This window comes from Microtus pennsylvanicus, chromosome 1 (genome assembly GCF_037038515.1).
Source record: "Microtus pennsylvanicus isolate mMicPen1 chromosome 1, mMicPen1.hap1, whole genome shotgun sequence".
In the NCBI taxonomy this organism is placed as follows: Eukaryota; Metazoa; Chordata; class Mammalia; order Rodentia; family Cricetidae; genus Microtus; species Microtus pennsylvanicus.
In genome coordinates, this window is record NC_134579.1 from 153,371,590 (window position 1) to 153,391,366 (window position 19,777).

General features: G+C 46.5%; 1 long non-coding RNA gene and 1 other non-coding gene across 2 annotated transcripts; both read left to right on the top strand.

The window, feature by feature from the left end:
- The first annotated feature begins 1,222 nt into the window (after positions 1–1,222).
- On the top strand, positions 1,223–4,900 carry LOC142842454 (uncharacterized). Its single transcript, XR_012909392.1, has 3 exons — positions 1,223–1,409; positions 1,915–1,971; positions 4,286–4,900. It is a non-coding gene; the product is annotated as an uncharacterized LOC142842454 (long non-coding RNA).
- Positions 4,901–16,324: 11,424 nt separating this feature from the next.
- Positions 16,325–16,430, top strand: LOC142842770 (U6 spliceosomal RNA). Its single transcript, XR_012909450.1, has one exon. It is a non-coding gene; the product is annotated as a U6 spliceosomal RNA (small nuclear RNA).
- Positions 16,431–19,777: the final 3,347 nt, after the last annotated feature.

Below are 19,777 nucleotides of genomic sequence, written 5' to 3' on the forward strand. Positions count from 1 at the left end.
CCATGGGAGCACAAAGTAACAAACAGAGCCAACATCTCTACTCTTGTGGTTTGGGACCACTGTTAAAAAAATAGTTTGCTTGAACAGTGCTGTGATACCATGGTGATCTGTCTGATCACCAAGACAGCTCAAGTGTACTGGGAATGTAGCATCCTAGAGTTAATTCCTAACACTAAATAAACCAGGTATTCGGTGCATGCCTGGAATTCCAGCATTTGAAAGGTGGTGGAGAAAGAAGAACCAACAGCTCAAATTCATACAGGGCTACATAGTGAGTTCAAGCCTGCCAAGCCACATGATGCTGTGGGACAATGGTCTTGACCCTGTCAATTGTATTTTAATAAAACACTGATTGGCCAGTAGTCAGGCAGGAAGTAGAGGTGGGGCATAAGAATTCTGGGAAGAGGGAAGTTTCAGTCTGTAGCCAGCACCCAGATGCTGGAAAAGTACCAAGCCATGTAGCTAACACAGATAAGAATTATGGGGTAATATAAGTTATAAGAGTTAATAAGAAGCCTGAGCTAATAGGCCAATCAGTTTATAATTAATGTAGACCTCTCTGTGTTTATTTGGTACTAAACAGCTGTAGAACCTGGTTGGACAGAAACCTCTGTCAACAACATGAAGCTCTGTCTCAAAAGTGGGGATGTATAAGCCAGGCAGTGGTGGCACATACCTGTAATCCCAATACTCAGTGTCAGGAATTTTCCTAACGCGAGCTCTCTGCCAATGCAAAAATCCCAATCAAGCCAAATTAAAATATATCCAGGTTTAATGGGATTCCTGCACTCTCGGGTGGGCCTGAGGGGGAACTGGGAAGCCGCAGATGTGACTTGGGGGGTACAATGACGACAATGGGGGGAGATGGAGGGTGGGACACGGAACACGCCAGAACTTTCCGGGAAGCTGTTTAAATAGTCTGGGGGAGTGGTCAAGATTTTGGCAGGCTGTCTTGGCCCTCCTCCCTGGGGCTTCCAAAGATGGACCAGGACTTGGGACTTATACTCAGGAGTCAGAGGCAGGCAGATCTCTGTGAATTTGAGGCCAGCCTGGTCTATTGAGCGAGTACCACGACAGCCAATGTTGCAAGAATTCTGGCATCAGTTTGATTAGCCAATTGTAAGAAGCAGTTGGGCCCAAGGGGTGGAGTTTTATTGGAGGCTTTGTGACCTAACTACCCGAATAAGAGGCCAGGGTGGAGCAAAGCATGCTCTCCTGGGTGCTGGCCAGCTTTCAGTGAGCCATGGGAGTCAGAGCATGTATGGCTGGAGGCTCGGTGCACAAACCTTTTGGAATGAGACAGCGGTGCAGAGGGAATGGTGACAGTGTATCAACTGGACCTGCAGTGGTGTAGCAGCCTCAATCTAAAGTGTACTAAAAGATTATTCCACAGCAAACCAAAAGTAGAGGTATGTCAGACAGCTCATCGGATAAAGATGCTTGCCTCCAAGGCTACTGGGACCCACATGGAGGAAGGAGAGAACCAAAATGGCTCCTTCAAGTTATACTCTGGTTTCATACTTACAATGTGTGACATGCAGGGCCGGTCATGTTGGCATTCGCCTTTAGTCCCAACACTCAGGAGACAGAGGCAAACAGATCTCCAGTGAGTGTGAGATCTCAAGTGAACCCATAGTGAGTTCAAGGCCAGCCTGGTCTAATAATGAATCCCAGGAGAGTCAAGCTAAATTGTCAGACTCTGTCTCAAACAAAAACAAAAGGCAAGAGCTGGGTGTGATGGAGTATGCCTTTAATCCCAGCCAGCACTCCAGAGGCAGAGAGGTAAGCAGAAGTAATCTATTTAAGGAAATACCTTTCCAATTGCCCAGTGCCTCTTCCTTTTTGTCTTTACTGGTCTATTTTCTAACTTTCCAGAAATATCCATTGCATAATATCCATTATTTGTGTTTCCAGAAATATCTATCCACATGTATTCAAGGAGTGTAGGTGCCCATGTCAGAATATCCTGAGGTAAGATACTGTTGAATATCTGTGACAGCTTGATTGAGACATGTCCCTCATGATGCCAGGCATTTGCAGTGTTTGTTCCGAGTGGGTAGAGCTGTTTGGGAAGGATTAGGAAATGTCGTAGTTAGGGTTACTATTGCTGTCATGAGCCACCGTGACCAAATGCAATTTGGAAAAGAAAGTTTTGGGTTTTTTGGTTGTTGTTGTTGTTTTTTGTTTTTGTTTTTTTGAGGCAGGGTTTCTCCGTACCTTGGAACCTGTCCTGGAACCACCTCTTATAAACCAGGCTGGCCTTGAACTCACAGAGCCTGTCTCTGCCTCTCAAATGCTGGGATTAAAGGCTGAGCCACCACCGCAGGGCAGGAAATAGAGTTTTTACTTCATTCACACTTAAATGTAACAGTTCACCTCCACAAGCCTGAGGGCAGAGAAAGAACCTGGAGGGAGGAACCGATGCAGAGGCCATGGAAAAGTGCTGCTCGTTTAAAGGCACTTACTTTTGCAGAGGATCCAGGTTCAATTTCCGGCACTCACAACCATCTGTTGTCCAGTTCCAGGAAATCCAGCTTCCCATCTGGCCTCCAAGGGCACTGTGTGTATATGTACAGATATATCCATGCAAACCCATACACATAAAATAAGTAAATAAATTCTTTTTTAAACAACATTTCTTTGCTCACATTGTTGGGGAGAGGTATACAAACAGCACATCCGTGGAGATCAGAGGATAACTATTCTGAGCTGTTTCTATTCTTCCTCCGATTCCTCCAGGTCCTGAGGATCCCCCTCAGGCTGTCTTTCTTGGCAGCCATTGCCTTTACCAGCTGGGTCCTCTCAAAGGCCCAAACATTCTCAGTTTTCTCACAGGTAATAATTGTGTCTTCATACCCCATTCTACACCAGGACTCTTTTTTTTTTTTTCGAGACAGGGTTTCTCTGTGGTTTTGGAGCCTGTCCTAGAACTAGCTCTGTAGACCAGGCTGGTCTCGAACTCACAGAGATCCGCCTGCCTCTGCCTCCCGAGTGCTGGGATTAAAGGCATGCGCCACCACCGCCCGGCCTACACCAGGACTTTTTAACTCAAGACTCTGTCCTGAAATTTTTTCATTTATGTAAACATAATTTCCTGATTCTATTTTTAAGCCATGCGCATTGCCTGCAGTCAGGCGGCTGCAGCAGGATTCTTATGTTTTTGAGGTTCTGGTCATCACTGTGTACCAGAGAAAGAAAGAAAAATAAGATGTGTATATTATTTCATTATCTTAACTTTTTTTTTTTGAGACTGGATTTCTTTCTGAAGCCCTGCCTGTCCTGGAACTCACTCTGTAGACCAGGCTGGCCTCGAACTCACAGACCCACCTGCCTCTGCCTCCTCAGTGCTGTATTAAAGACGTGGGCCACCACCTCCTTTAAAAACTTTAAAATATTTATATATCTTAATTTTTTTTGTGTGTATGACTGTTTGCCTGCATGTATCTAGGCACACTATAAATGTACCTAGTACCCATAGAGGCCTCAAGAGAGAATCAGATACCTTGGAACTGTATGGTAATGAGTTACCATATGGGTGCTGGAAACTGAAACTGGATCTTCTGCAGAGCAGCCAGTGCTCTTAAATCCTGCGCCATCTCACCACCCTTAATAATTTTTATTAACATTAAAAAATATTTTATTACAAACCAGGAGGTGGTGGCGCATGCCTTTAATCCCAGCACTAAGGAGGCAGAAGCAGCCAGATCTCTGTGAGTTCAAGACCAGCCTGGTCTATAGAGAGAGTTCTAGGACAGCTAGGGCTACATAGAGAAAAAAAAATGAAAGAAAGAAAAAAAGAAAGAAAAATATTTTATTACGTTTATTTGTGTTTAGGGTGGAGGACACAAGTGTTTGGAAGTCAGAGGAAAATCTGTGGGAGTCAGTTCTCTCTTCATCTGTTTGGATCCTGGGAATTTAACTCAGGCAGTCAACTTGGCAGCAAGCACCTTTATCCAACGAACCATCTCAATGGCTCACATTTTTAAGTGTGTGTGTGTGTGTGTGTGTGTGTGTGTGTGTGTGTGTGTGTGTGGTTGTACTTGCTGGTCATACGGCCTTTTGTGGGAATGTTAATTCTCTTTCACCATTTAGATTCTGAGGTAGCCAGATTTGGCTGCAGAGACCTTTACTCGCTGAGCCGTCTTAACAGCCTGTTACATTATCTAACTATTCATTGTGAACCCAGTTCTTAACATGGAGGCTTGACTCATTTCCAACATGATAAATGCATTTAGCAACTTTAGAAATCAAGTAGATTTCCTTCCTGCCCTGTCCCCAGATGCAGCCCACGCCTTCAAAACAGACGACTTCATCCTCTTCGGTCTAAGGATGACAAAGCTGCTATCTGTTAATCCAATCTGCATCAGGAAGAAAAGAAACTCACTTCACCATGTGAAAGCCCCTCTCCCACTCCACCACGGGGGAATTTCCCAGGGTCTCACCGGAGCAGAACAGCCACCGGAACTTGTGCCCATCCTGGCTCCTTGCAAACCAAGAAAGGAGAATTGTGTCTGAGGATGCTGAGTAAATCATGGGACGCCACGGGAAGACGAGAAGCAGGCCCAGGAATTTGTCAGAAAGCCGAGTGTAGACAGCCTGAGAAATGCTTCCTAAGTCACGTTGCACCCAGAGCCGGCTTGTGAGGTTGCCGCTCAGGAGCAGCTAACTGTTCTCCTCGCCCCATGACACTGACTGATCATACATTCACCCAGATGCCGCTCCTCGCCAACCTTTCCAGACTTCTTTTGTTTGTTTCTTTTTTGTTTTGTTTTTGAGACAGAGTTTCTCAGTGTAGCCTTGGCTGTCCTGGAACTCACTCTGTAGACCAGGCTGGCTACAAACTCACAGAAATCCACCTGCCTTTGCCTCTGAGTGCTGAGATTAAAGGCGTGCACCACTACCACCCTGCACCAGACTTCTTTGTATCTTTCTTCTCTAACTGGTGAGGTTTGGATTGCAGTTTGAGTGTGTGCACTAAGTGAGGTGTGTTAGGCCTGGGTGTGGCAGAGTTGAGAGGTGCTGGGACGCTGTCTTCAGAAGCCATTAATGTAGCTCTTGTGGAGCTCTGCTCAGTTCCCCTGAGAGGACTGCTGTGTCACCAGAAGGACCATGGTAGCGCTGCTCTGTCATTCCGGTGCTCAGGAGGCTCAGGTAGTAGGATCTGTAGTTCACCGTCAGTCTTACCTTTGAAGACAGTGAAGGTCAGTCTGAGCCACATGAGACCCTGTCCCAAAAACAAAACAAAAATTGAAAGTAAAAACCCAAGAATCTAATTAATTTTTTTTTTTTTTTTTTTGGTTTTTCGAGACAGGGTTTCTCTGTAGCTTTGGAGCCTGTCCTAGAACTCCCTTTGTAGACCAGGCTGGCCTCGAACTCACAGAGATCCACCTGCCTCTGCCTCCCAAGTGCTGGGATTAAAGGCGTGCGCCACCACCGCCCCGCTAAACCCAAGAATCTAAAAGCTAGCCAGGCGTGGTAGAACATACACCTTTAATTGAGGCTCTCAGGAGGCAGAAGCCCGTGGGTCTCTATGAGTTAGAGGCCGGTCTGGACTACAAAGAAAGTTTCAGGACAGCTAGGGAATCCTGTCTTCTAGACAGAATTTTTCTAAAACCTGAAAGAAAAATAATAAGAGAGAGAGAGAGAGAAGGGAAGGAAGGAAGGAAGGAAGGAAGGAAGGAAGGAAGGAAGGAAGGAAGGAAGGAAGGAAGGAAGAAAGGGAATCTAAAATCTAGTAGAAAAAGTCACACTCAAAACAAAAAACCCCAAGTCCTAGAAGTTCCGTTCTGCACTTTAACACACAAACTTATTGTTGGGGGAGGTGGAGATAGGATCTGACTTTGTGATCCTGGCTGGCCTGGAGCTTGCTGTAAAGACCAGGCAGGCCTTGAGCTCTCAGTGATTCAACTGACTCAGAATCCTGAGACCTGGAATTACGGCTATTATTTATCCTTGTTGAGTTCAAAGTTCGACATTTTAAAACCTTCTTACCACTTGTAGTGGCAGCAAGCACTTTTAACTGCTAAGCCATTGGCCAGCCCCAAAGTTTGACTTTTTAAAAATTTGAGACAGAGTCTTAATCCTTAGCCCTGGATTCCATAAATCCATAGTACACAACATGTTTCGATGTACATGTATCCTGGGGAATGATAAGCTACTTCATGTATACATAACCTCACATATCATTGGAGACAGGGTCTCACTGTGCAGTTGTGGCTGGCATGGAACCCTGTGTGTAGACCAGTCTGGCCTCAAAGTCACACAGACTTGCCCGCCTCTGCCTCCCACATGCTGGGATTAAAGGCACACACCTGACAGGTATTATTATTTTTTTCATGTGATCAGAACACTTACAGTCTTCTTAGCCAGTGGGCATGGCAGTGCAGGCCTGCAGTCCCAGCACTGGGAAAGCTAAAACAGGAGGAGTGTGGACAGTGGCAGATCAGCCTGGGACATACAGGGAGATTGATTGCAACCAAAAAAAAGCTCCACTCAGTCTACGTAGTGAGTTACTTTTCTCTTTCTTTCTTTCCTTTTTCTTTTTTTCGGTTGTTGCTGTTCTTTTTTTTTTCAATATTTTTTATGGTTTATTTAACTTTATGTTATGTGCATTGGTATGAAGGTGTCAGATCCCCTGCAACTGGATCTTCAGACAGTTGTGGACCGCCATGTGAGTGCTGGGAATTGAACCTGGGTCCTCTGGAAGAGCAGTCAGTGCTCTTAACCACTGAGCCAGCTCTCCAGTCCCATGTTGTTTGTTTTTGAGGCAGGGTTTTTCTATGTGGCCCTGGCTGTCCCAGAACTTGCTTCATAGACCAGGCTGGCCTCAAACTCAGAGATCCTCCTGCCTCTGCCCTCTAAGTGCTCGGATCTGTTGTAGGAGGCTGCTTGTTTGTTCCTGGCTGCTCAACCCCAAAATAACCACACAGAAACTATATTAATTAAATTACTGTTTGGCCTATTAGTTCTAGCTTCTTATTGGCTAGCTTTTACATCTTAATTTAACCCATTTCTATTAATCTGTGTATCACCACTTGGCTGTGGCGTACCGGCAAGGTTGCATCCGGCATCTGTCTCTGGCGGGGCTACATGGCTTCTCCTGACTCTGCCTTCTTTCTCCCAGCATTCTGTTTGGTTTTCCCTGCCTACCTCTATTCTGCCCTGCCAGGCCCAAAACAGATTCTTTATTAACCAATGGTAATCACAGCATACAGAGGGGAATCCCACATCAGGGAGCAAAGGCATCCACCACACTACTTAGCGATTTTCAACAACACCAATCATTGTTGTTAGCTCCAGTTTTACTCTGTTACTCCCTTGGCCTTTTTCTTCTCATCTGTCTCGCTGAAACTTTGTGTCCTTTAAACAACAGTGTCCCAGTCCTCCCCTCTGCTGACCCTGGTGCGGTTCTTTCACTCCTAGCTTTCGTGAGTTGAACTGTTTTTCCTCTCCACATGTGAGTGTTTTTTCTATGTCAGATTTATTTTAGTTACTGTAAAGTCTTGCAGGTTCGGTTCATTCATCTTGTGACAAAGGGCAGGAACCCGTAGCCAGATGCAGTGGATCACGCCTTTAAGCCCAGCCTTTGTGAGAAGGAAGCAGGAGGATCTCTGTGAGTTTAAGGTCGACTTGATCTACATACTGAGTCTCAGGACCAGTCAGAGCTACATGAAGAGACCCTGTCTCAAACAAGCAAACAAACAAACCCCTAAAAACAGGACAGGAATCCTCCTCTTCCTTCCTTTGACCCTCCTTTCCTTGTTTTATTTCTTTCTCTCTGTACTGAGGATGGTCACCAAAACCTCACACACTCTAACCAAGTATTCTACCGCTGGAATATATCCCCAGCCCAACTTTTTTTTTAAGGCTGAATAATAGTCCATTATATATCTCATTGCTGTTATCCATTCATCTAGTGATGGCTAACAGGCTGCTTCTCTTGGCTGCTGAGGTGATGGTCCACACAAGCATAGGATGCTGATATCTCTTCCTACACTGGCTTCATTTCCTTTGGATGTATACCCAGAAGCTGGATTGCCTCATCAGATGGAGGTTCTATTTTTAATTTCTTAAGGATTCTGAAATGATAACATTTAAGTCAAGAACTGAAAAATAAAGAAAAGCCATTTATTTGGAAGATCTCAGGAAAGGCTGGGCGTTCCAAACTAAGGGCAGAGTAGACCTAAGGGTCCAGAGCGTAGAATCCAGAATAAAGAGACCAGTAGCCCAGGGGTCAGTGTAACAGAAAGTTGACAGGGAGCTATGATGAGATGGGGAAGCTGAATAGAAAGCAGACCAGGACATGATAAAGCATCTGGCTTTTGTTCAAGTATAAAGGGAAGCAACTGGAGGCAGGAAATGACACAATTCCATTTCTGGTTTTGAAAGAACCTGGGTTGAATTTTTTTTCTTTTCTTTTTAAGGTTTTTTGAAACAGGGTTTCTTTGTGTAGCTCTGACTGTCCTAGAACTCTCTCTGTAGACCAGGCTGGCCTTGAACTCATAGTGATCCACCTGCCTCTGCCACCTAAGTGTTGATTTGTGTTTGTTTGCTTTTGTTTTTTGAGACAGGTTTTCTCTGTGTAGCTTTGGAGTCTGTCCTGGAACTCTCTCTGTAGACCAGGTTGGCCTCAAACTCAGAGAGATCCACCTGCCTCTGCCTCCTGAGTGGTAGGATTAAAGGCATGTGCCACCACCACCGAGCCCAAGTGTTGAGATTAAAGGTGTACACCATCACTGCTCAGTTGAATGAATCTTGCTGTAGCAAAAAGTGAGTTGAAAGATGGAAGGGAGGAGATCTGATCTGCTGGGATACTTGGGACCATGCTGGAGGCCTCCCATGGGTGGCCACAGGGCAGCCTGGCTCTGTAAGCTGTAAGGAGATTTTTTTTTATCTACAAGTATTTATATAGGGATGACTGCCCCATTGTAAGCACTGATGAAGCTATGAAGAAAACGAAGTTCCTGTCCTGGAGGACACAATGGAAGACGGATGGGACAGTGCTATGTGGCTAAGCCTCTTTCTCCTTTCCCCTGCATCTCTCTCTCCTCCCCTCCCCCTCTCCCTCCTTCTCCTCCTCTCTCCCTTCCTCCTTATTGCCTTCTTCTTTATTTACTTTTATATTACTCAAATAAACACCACAACCAAAAGCAACTTAGGGAGAAAAGGGTTTGCTTCTCTCACACTTTCACATCACAGTCCCTTATGAGGGGGAATCAGAATTTGATGTGGAGGCCACAGAAGAAGACTGCTAACCGGCTTGCTCAGCTTGGTTTCTTTCCTCCTTTCTTTCTTTCCTTTTTCTTTATTTCTTTCTTCCCTTCCTTCCTTCTTTCTTTCCTCTCTTTCTTTCTTTCTTTCTTTCTTTCTTCCCTTCTTTCTTTCTTTCTTTCTTTCTTTCTTTCTTTCTTTCTTTCTTTCTTTCTTTCTTTCTCTTTCTTGTTTTTCAATACAGGGTTTCTCTGTGTAGCTTTGGAGACTGTCCTAGAACTCGCTTTGTAGACCAGGCTGGCCTTGAACCTCGAACTCACATAGATCCTTCCTGAGTGCTGGGATTAAAGGCCTGTGCCACCACCGCTCAACTCAGTCTGATTTCTTATACAACCCAGGACCACCTGCCCAGGGACAGTACCACCGTGGAGTAGGCCCTCCCATGTCAATCATCAATCAAGAAAATGTTTCACAAACTTGCCTACAGGTCAGTCTAACAAAGACATTTTCCCAACTTAAGTTTTCTCTTTTCAGATGACTCTAGTTTATGTCACATTGACAAAAAAAAAAAATTAACCAGCACTACACTTCCCTTCCTCCCTCCCTTCCTCCCTCCCTCCCTCCCTCCCTCCCTTCCTCCCTCCCTCCCTCCCTTTCTTCCTTCCTTCCTTTCCATGTGTACATGCAGATGTCCTGTACCCCTTGAGGCTGATTTCAAACTGAATATGTAGTTTAGTTAAGGATAATCTTTCGCTCTTTTGGGTGTGTGTGTGTAAGAGAGACTGGATTTCTCTGTGTACCCCTAGCTGTCCTGGAACTCTGTAGACCAGGCTGCCCTTGAACTCAAAGATCTGTCTGCCTCTGCCTACTGAGTGCTGGTATTACAGGAGTGGGCCACCATGCCCGGCTTGCACTTCTCATCCTCCTGCTTCTGCTAGCTGAGTGCTAGCTTGCCACCAGGCCAGGCTTATGCAGCGATGAGGGTGGCAGTGAGAGCCTCCTGTATGCTGGACAAACACCTACCAACTGAACTACAGGCCCAACCCTGGTTGTTTGATTTTCTCTTAGTTTGAAAAATTGCATCATTGGTTTGCGGGGGGGTGGGGGGGGCATGCATGGCACAAATGTAGAGGTCAAAGGACAGCTTTAGGGGGGTTGGTTCTCTTCTCCTACCATGTGGGTTCCGGGGACATCATAACTCACATCATCACTTGTTCTGGTGACAGTCTCCTCTACCCACTTGCCATCTTGCCAGCCCATCTCTCTCAGTTTTCTTTTTCTTAGTAGTTTTTGTTTGTTTGTTTGTTTGTTTGTCTTTGAGACAGGATCTTGCCATGTAGCTTTTTCTGGTTGAGTACTCACTATGTAGCCCAGGCTAGCCTAGAGGATAATCTTGCCTTAGCCTTCCAAGTGCTGCAATTACAGGCATACACAACTCTGTCTGTCCTGACCATACAGTTTTCATGCTACACAAAGCACCAGCTCTGAGAAACAATTCTAGGAGAAGCTCTTTTTAGAAAATCTGAGGTTTAGCTTATTAGTCAAGTCACAAGCAGAGAACCAGGCATGGCAGTACACATCTCTAACACCAACATTAGGAGGTTGAGGCAGAAGAATCTTGAGTTCCAGGCAAGCCTGGATGACAGAGTGAGTCCTGTCTCAAAGTAAAGAAGTCTAAAAAGGGCTCAGTGGTGGAGTCCCTGCCTAGAATCCCCCAGTGGGCAGCTGTGGGTGTGGCTCAGAAGTAGAGCAATTAGCTTAAAACCCACCAGTAGGAGTAGGGGTGGGGATGTGCGCACCTTTAACCCCAGCACTGGGGAGGCAGAGGCAGGCGGATCTGCCTAGAATTCACCAGTGAGGGTCTGTGGGCATGCCTCAGTGGTAGAGCACTTGCCTACAATCCACGAGTGAGGGGTTGAAGACATGGCTCAGCAGTATAGCAACTGTCCTAAAATCCAACCAGAGGGGCTTGGGGCATGGCTCAGTGTTCTATTGCGGACCTAATATCTACCAGTAAAAGACTGAGAATGTAGCTTAGTGGTAGATCTCTTGACTATAATCCACCATAGTGGGGCCACGGGCATGGCTCAGGGGTAGATCCTCTTGCCTAGCATCAGTGAAGGGCCTGGGCGCGCGCGCGCACACACACACACACACACGCACGCACACACACACACACACACACACACGAGACAGAGACAGAGAGAGGTGGTATGACTCTTCCTCATACAGACTGTGAGAATTCTTGTGGCATTTAGTCTCTGTGTGTTATGGAAGCTGGCCACATCCTCCTCCCATGTGTTCCCCACATGTGAAATTGGATGTGAAGACAAAATGGGATCGGCTGCAAAGATGGGAATGGATGTCATGCGGGGAGGCCATGGATGAAATGAAACCATGTTTTGTCTCACTCCCTCTATTGTTTTTCATTGTGATTTATTATATAAGTACACATTATAGGTCTGTTCAGTGACTGAAGGATTTAATGAGCATAAAGCATATAAACCATTGGCCCGACCTGCCAGGCAAGGCTAGACTCGTGCCAGAGCTCTGCCTCAAGACTCATTAAACCTGGGGAAATAAGGAAGTGTAATAAGGACTGGTGAGATGGCTCAGCCTTAGGAGCACTGGCTGCTCCTGCAGAGAACGGGGGGTACCATTTCCAGCACCCACACTGGAGGGTTCCTAACAACCTTTAACTCCAGTTCCAGTGGATCATTGCCCTCTTCTGCACTCCAGGAGCATTGCACACATGTGGTACACAGACATACCTGCAGGCAAAACACTCATACATACGAAACAGAAACAAATCCACGTTTTAGTGAATAACAAAGTTGGGCATTGTTCCTGCCTGTAATCACAGCACTCTGGGGGCTGTAGTAGCAGGATCTTCAGGAGTTTAAGCCCCACAAGTAATAATACATCTCCCTGAACCCCCACCCGTGGCTAGCCTGGAAACTGCTATGTAGAATGGGCTGGACTGGAAATCAGAGATCACCTGCCTCTGCTTCCTAAGTGCTTGGATTAAATGAGTGCACCACCACATCTGGCCCCACACAGTGCAGAGCATTGATGGGCACCACCACATCTGGCCCCACATAGTACAGAGCATTGGTGTGCACCACCACATCTGGCCCCACACAGCGCAGAGCATTGGTGTGCACCACCACATCTGGCCCCACACAGCACAGAGCATTGGTGTGCACCACCACATCTGGCCCCACACAGTGCAGGGCATTGGTGTGCACCACCACATCTGGCCCCACACAGTGCAGGGCATTGGTGTGCACCACCACATCTGGCCCTACACAGTGCAGAGCATTGGTGTGCACCACCACATCTGGCCCTACACAGCGCAGAGCATTGGTGTGCACCACCACATCTGGCCTTATACAACCCAGAGCATTGGTGTGCACCACCACATCTGGCCCCACACAGTGCAGAGCATTGATGGGCACCACCACATCTGGCCCCACATAGTACAGAGCATTGGTGTGCACCACCACATCTGGCCTTACACAGCCCAGAGCATTGGTGTGCACCACCACATCTGGCCTTACACAGTGCAGAGCATTGGTGTGCACCACCACATCTGGCCCCACACAGTGCAGGGCATTGGTGTGCACCACCACATCTGGCCCCACACAGCCCAAAGCATTGGGGTGTACCACCACATCTGGCCCCACACAGCCCAAAGCATTGGGGTGTACTACCATACCTAGCTACATAGTGAGTGTGAGAACAATTTGAACAATGTAATAGGACCGCGTTTCAAAGAAAAGAGGAAGAGAAGAGGCAGGAAGAAGAGATCTTCCTGCTATCTGACGGTGCAGCCCAAGCTGTTCTGAGGGTCTGGAACTCATGTCCCTCAAGGCTGAACTTCTAGAGAGGTGAGGTTACAAGTATACACAAGCTTGCCTGCCTCTAGTGAAGCAAGCTTCCTTCTTTTCTATGTATTATTATTGTTATCACTGTCATCATCACCACCACCATCATCTTTATTTATGTATGTATTTGTTTGTTTATTTATTTGAGATGGGATTTTCCATATAGTCCTGGCTCTCCAGGAACTTACTATGTAGGCCAGGTTAGCCTCAGATTCACAGAGATCCACGTGCCTGTGCCTCCCCAGGACTGGGATTAAAGGTGTATGCCATCATGCCTGGCAGCTTCCTTCCTTTCTGTGGGGGGAGGTGCGCTCACACTGGCTAATTTTATGTCTGCTTGACATAGGCTAGAGTCATCTGAGAGGAGGGGATCCCAATTAAGAAAATGTCTCCAGAACATAAGGCTGTAGGCAAGCCTTCAGGCATTTTTTTAAATTAGTGGCTGATGGGGGAGGGCCTAGCCCATTGAATGGTGCCCTCCTTGGGCTGGTTTTCCTAGGTTCTACAAAAAGCAGGCTGAGCAAACCACAGAATGCAAATCCAGTAAGCAGCACCTCTCCATGACCTCTGCCTCTGCTCCTGCCTTCAGATCCCTGCTCTGTTTCAGTTCCTGTCCTGACTTCCTTCAGTGATGCACTAAGATGCAGAAGCTTGAGGCAAATAAACCCTTTCTTCCTCAACATCCTGTTGGTAGTGGTGTTTCATCATAGCAACAGTAACCCAGACTAAGTTAGCATTTAAGCAAAGGGAGGGGGTGGAGAGATGGCTCTGCAGTTAAGAATACTGGCTACTCTTCCACAACTATCTGTAACTCCAGTCCCAGGGGATCTAACATCCTCACACAGTTAAACATTCAGGCAATACACCGATGCACAAGAAATTAAAAAAGAGGCAGAGGGAATGTTGTGAAGGTGTAGGCAAGAGGATCAGCTGGTTTGAATTACTTCAGAGAGCCCTGGAGCATAGTGGTTTTCGTGGGACCTGCCCTGGGGTCACAGCAAACCTGGGCAAGAGAGCCTAGTAGAGCTGGTATCACTGGATTTATAGGCCCTGGATTGTGTAACCAGCAGAAGAATAATTGCCTTTGGCAAACTGTTTGCTGCACATAGAAATTTCTTAGCTCTGGGAGGGGCAGAGGCAAGAACCTCAAGTGTCAAAAATACAGCAGTAAAGAGTCAGGCCAGGCGTGGTGGTGCATACCTTTAATCCCAGCACTCAGGAAGCAGGGGCAGACAGATCTCTGTGAGTTTGAGGCCAATGTTATCTACACAGTGAGTTCCAGGACAGCCAGAACCACATAACAGAGAAACCCTGTCTCAAACTGCACTCCTCTCTCCCCCACCCCGGGGAAAAAGTGATGGGCCAGTTTGGGAGAAGGTGGCAGGAAGATCAGAAGTCCAAAGCCTATGGTTTTCTTGGCAGCAGGTGCCTTACCCATTGAGCCATCTTGCTAACTCAGTTCTGCATTTTCCCTACAGCTCAATGGTAAATCTCTTGCCTAGCATTTTGAATGTTTTAGGTTAAATTCCCTGAACTGAAGAAGATGGGTGAGCTGGGAATCAGAACAAGTCAGGGGAACTGGTACAATCCTGTAACCCCAGCACTCAGGGGACTAAAACAGGAGAATGGTGAAATTAAGGCTAGTCTATGCTACATAGACAAAACAATAATAATTATTTAAAACAAGAATAGGCCAGTCGGTGGTGGTGCAAGCCTTTAATCCCATTACTTAAGTGGTAGAGACAGGTGGATCTCTGAGTTTGAGCTAGCCTGGTCTACAAGAACAAATGCCAGGACATTCAGGGCTGCACAAAGAAACCCTGTCTCAAACAAACAAACAAACAAACAAACAAACACACCAAGAGTAGGTTTTGGGGGCTGGAGAGATGGCTGGCTTAGCCAGTAAGATTCCTGACTGCTCTCTCAGAGGTCCCGAGTTCAACTCTCAGCAACCACATGGTGGCTCACAACCATCTGTAATGAGATCTGGTGCCCTCTTCTGGCCTGCAGACATACATGCAGAATGCCAAATACATAATAAATAAACCTTTCCAAAAAAGAAAGAAACTAGGTCCTGGGATACTTTCGCTTTGGCCAGCTGTCACCCTGAGCCATGTGGCCCTCTAAAATCTTCATTGTTGCTCCTTCTGAATAAAGTTATCTTGTGACATCTGCAAAAATCAAAACAAAATAATGAAAAAAAGAAAAGCTGCTGGGTGGTAGTCAGCACTTAAGAAGCAGAGGCAAGAGGATCTCTGAGTTCGAAGCCAGCCTACTCTAGAGAGTGAGTTCCAGGCCAGCCTGGGCTGTTTCAGGAAGGAAGAGGAGGAAGAGAAAGAGGAGGAGGAGGGAAAAAGCTTAATATGTCGCACCGCCTCTGGGGAACAACTGCAGCGGCTGCAGACAATTTTGGTTGGGGTCAGGGAACACTACTGATAGCTTCTAAGAAGAGGTCCAGATGATCTCACTAAACATCCAGCCAGCTCTAACAGCCGAGACTCCCCCAGGCTGGCTGGGTCAACATGCCAACAACAAAACTGACAGCCTTAATTTCCCCCAGCTGATTTATTGCATAGTTTCCTAATTCAGTAGACTTTCCTTCAGCTTCTTGCTTGAGCCATGGTGAAATCACCAGCTGGATGCACTCGGGCCCTGCCTTGGAGACAGTCTCCAGCCCATGTAACGGCTGACTCAATCGCTCCTCCTCCCAGACGGGGTAGAGCAGAGCGTTTCCAACACCAGTTGAACGGACTCTCCAGAATCCCAGCATGAGGGAGGTGGGGCAGGAAGTTCAAGGTCTTCCTTGGCAGTGGCGGGTTTGAGGCTAGTCCTGAAGACAGGAGACCCCGTCTAAAAGGGGCTGCGTGGACAGACAGCTCAGTCTCGAGGACCGAGTGCTGCCCCTCTAGACGACTGAGTTTAACACCCAGCTTCTGGGAACAGGGGATGGATCCAATGTCCTCTTCTGGCCTCTGGAGCAGCTCCTCCCATACACATAAGAACTTAAAAACTATAAATAAGCAGCGGCTGGAGAACTGGCTCGGTGGTAAAGAGAACTTGCTGTTCTTGTGAGGAACTCAGGTTCAATTCCCAGCAGGCACGTGGAGGCTCACCACTCCCTCAGGCATGCAACGTGGTGCACAGACATATGTGTAGGCAAAACACTCTAATGAGCAAAATAAATCTAAAAAAAAAAATAATAAATGAATGTTTTTTCTTTAAAGAGGTTGTTCTTGCTTTGGCAACACATATACTAAAATTAAAATGATACAGAGATTAGCATGGCCCCTGCACAAGGACATCATGCAAATTCATGAAGCATTCCATTTTTATGTAAAATAAATGAAAAAAAAATGTTATTTAAAAAAAAAAAAGGCTGAGCCGGGCGATGGTGGCGCACGCCTTTAATACCAGCACTAGAGAGGCAGAGGCAGGCGGATCTCTGTGAGTTCGAGACCAGCCTGGTCTACAGAGCTAGTTCCAGGACAGGCTCCAAAGCCACAGAGAAACCCTGTCTCGAAAAAAAAAAAAAGGCTGGAGACTGCTCTTGCAGAAGTCCTGAGTTCAGTTTCCAGCAACCACATGGTGGCTCACGGCCATCTGGTGCCCTCTTCTGGCATGCAAGCATAGATGCAGGCAGAACACTGTCTACGTAATAAACCTTTAAAAAAAAAAAAGATGAAAGCAGGCTGGCTCTTCAGAAACATCAATAACGAAGGAAATGTCTATATAAAACAGTCAGTATTACCAGGCGGTGGTGGCGCACGCCTGTAATCCCAGCACTTGGGAGGCAGAGGCAGGCGGATCTCTGTGAGCTCGAGGCCAGCCTGGTCTACAAGAGCTAGTTCCAGGACAGGCTCCAAAGCTACAGAGAAACCCTGTCTCAAAAAACAAAAACAACAAACAAAAACCAGCCGGGCAGTGGTGGCGCACGCCTTTAATCCCAGCACTCGGGTGGCAGAGGCAGGCGAATCTCTGTGAGTTCGAGACCAGCCTGGTCTACAAGAGCTAGTTCCAGGACAGGCTCCAAAACCACAGAGAAACCCTGTCTCGAACCCCCCCCCCAAAAAAACCCCAAAAAAACAAAACAAAACAAAACCAGTCAATGTCATTTTTTTTAAAAAGAAAAAAAGTAAAACCAAAAAACAGGGCTCAATAAGATGACCAGGTGGGTGAAAATATTTGCCGCCAAGCTTGACGATCTGAGTTCAATCCTTGCATGCCCTCCTTCCTTCCTCTCCTCCTCTCAATCTTTCCCATTCTTCCCTCTCTCCTTAACTGAAAACGTTGAATGTCTGTAAGTTCCTGTATCCTCTGGCAGCATTGGGTATCTCTGATGTTTGGGTCCATGGTGCAATGACCTCACAAATATTTTCTAAGTAAACAGTCGGTAGAATTTATTAGGTTGTGGTTTTTAAAAGTTTTGTTGTTGTTGTTTCTTTTCTTTTCTTGAAAAAAAAAAAATGGGGCCTCCCCGTGTGGCCCAGAGTGACCTTTGGCCCCAGCTCCCCTAGAGCTGGTGTTACTGGTAGCTTTTCTTTATCCCTCTGTGTGGCGAAGGATCGTAGCGTGAGCTCTTACGAATTTACGTTTCTAAGTACTAATGCAAGAGCTGTTAATCTCCTTAGCTGCTGGACTGACCTTGTGAACCGGCTTTGCTCTCCGCAACTGACGCCTGACTTGAGGTAATTAAGACCCCTTTTTCCCCCTCACAAAGCAATGACCTTGAATTTGCACTTGTTTTATTAAGGTCTCTGCACTCCTCTGCAGCTGAAGCCTTTGCTCCTTACGATTTCTATTTATCTTACTTAAGTAACCGCGCCCAGGAAGGAGTGAGTCACTTCGTGGTTTACGGGACTCTTTCAAGGCTTGTTCTCTGTTTACACTTGCTCCGTTCCAGCGCCCCCTGCTGAGCTCCAACGTCCTCTGCAAGTCAGAGGCCCTCTACGTTTGGCCCTCCAGAAAGGCCAGAGGACATCTATAAAGTCCAGAAAGAGGCCTGGGGTGTGGCTCCCTTTAGTAGAGTGTGGCTGAAGCCAGGGTTTGATCCCAGCATCTCAGAAATTATGCAAAATTGCAAATAAGGACTCAGAAAGCAGTGTACTTCTACATCCCATAAGAAAACAGTTCACGCTGGGCTGTGGTGATGCCCACCACACTCAGAGGCAGAGGCAGGTGGATCTCTGTGAGTTCAAGGCCAGCCTGGTCTGCAGAGCAAATTTCAGGACTGGCTCCATAGCTACTGAGAAACTCTGTCTTGTCTTGAAAAAACAAAAGAAAAAAGAAAAAGAAAGAAAGAAAGAAAGGAAAAAAAGAAGGAAAAAGAAGGAAGGAAGAAAAAATAGTTAATGGGTTGGAGAGACCATTCAGTGGTTGAGCACTGGCTGCTCTTCCAGAGGACCTGGGTCCAAATCCAAACACCCACACAAACAGCTCACAACTGTAACTACAGTTCTAGGGGATCTGACACCCCCACACAGATATACATGCAGACAAAACATCAGTGCATATAAAATAAATAGTCAAAGAAAAGAAAATAGTTCACTTTTGATTATTACTAACCTTAAAAATGCCAGTTGAATACCTTTCTTTACTAGGCTCTTAATCTGAATATAAAGCTTATTTGAGACTGCAGGTATAGTGCTTGTCCAAGGACCTGCAATCAATCCCCAGAGCCCTAAAGCCAGGTGTGGTGCTAGGTAGCCACTTGTAATCCCAGTCCTGGAAAGCAGAGACAGGCATATTCCTGGGGCTCATAAGCCAGCCAGCCTTGCCTCCTTTGTGAATTTCAGGTCAAGAGAGATCCTGTCTCAAAAAGAAATTGGAGGCAGGGCCAGAGAGATGGCTCAGTGGTTAAGAGCACTGGCTGCTCTTCCAGAAGACCAGGAATGGAACCTCTGGCACCTACGTCATAAGGTAACTCTAGTTCCAGGAAATCTGAGCCCTGCCCTAACCTGCACTCGTGTGCACACACGCACACACACACACACACACCTCCATGTGACTTAAAACAATAAAAGGACATCTTTAAGCTGGGCAGTGGTGATGCACACTTTTAATCCCCAGGTGGATCTCTGAATTTGAGTCCATCCTGGTCCACAGAATGACTTCTATGATAGCCAGGGGCTATACAGAGAAACCCTGTCTCAAAAAAACAAAAACAGGCCGGGCGGTGGTGGCGCACGCCTTTAATCCCAGCACTTGGGAGGCAGAGGCAGGTGGATCTCTGTGAGTTCGAGGCCAGCCTGGTCTACAAGAGCTAGTTCCAGGACAGGAACCAAAAGCTACGGAGAAACCCTGTCTCGAAAATTCAAAAAACAAAAACAAAAAACAGAAAGAAAGCAGCAACAAAAACACCAAAAAAAGCAAAAAACCCAAATCTTTAAAAAAATAACTTTTTGGTAGAGTGAATGATGCCTAAAGAATGACACGTTAGGTTGTCCTTAGCGTCTATATGCGCACGAGCGCACCCCCCACCCCCCAGTGATTAAACTGATTAATGATTTTCAGTAGCTATTGAGGATGAAAGAAATTGAGGTTGAGATGGCTCAGTGGTTACAAACACTGGCTGCTCTTGCAGAGGACTGGAGTTCAATTCCTAGCTTTCATGTGATGGCTCACAGGCATCCATGGTTCCAGTTCTGAGGAATCTAATGCTCTCTTCTGACCTCTTCGGGCAC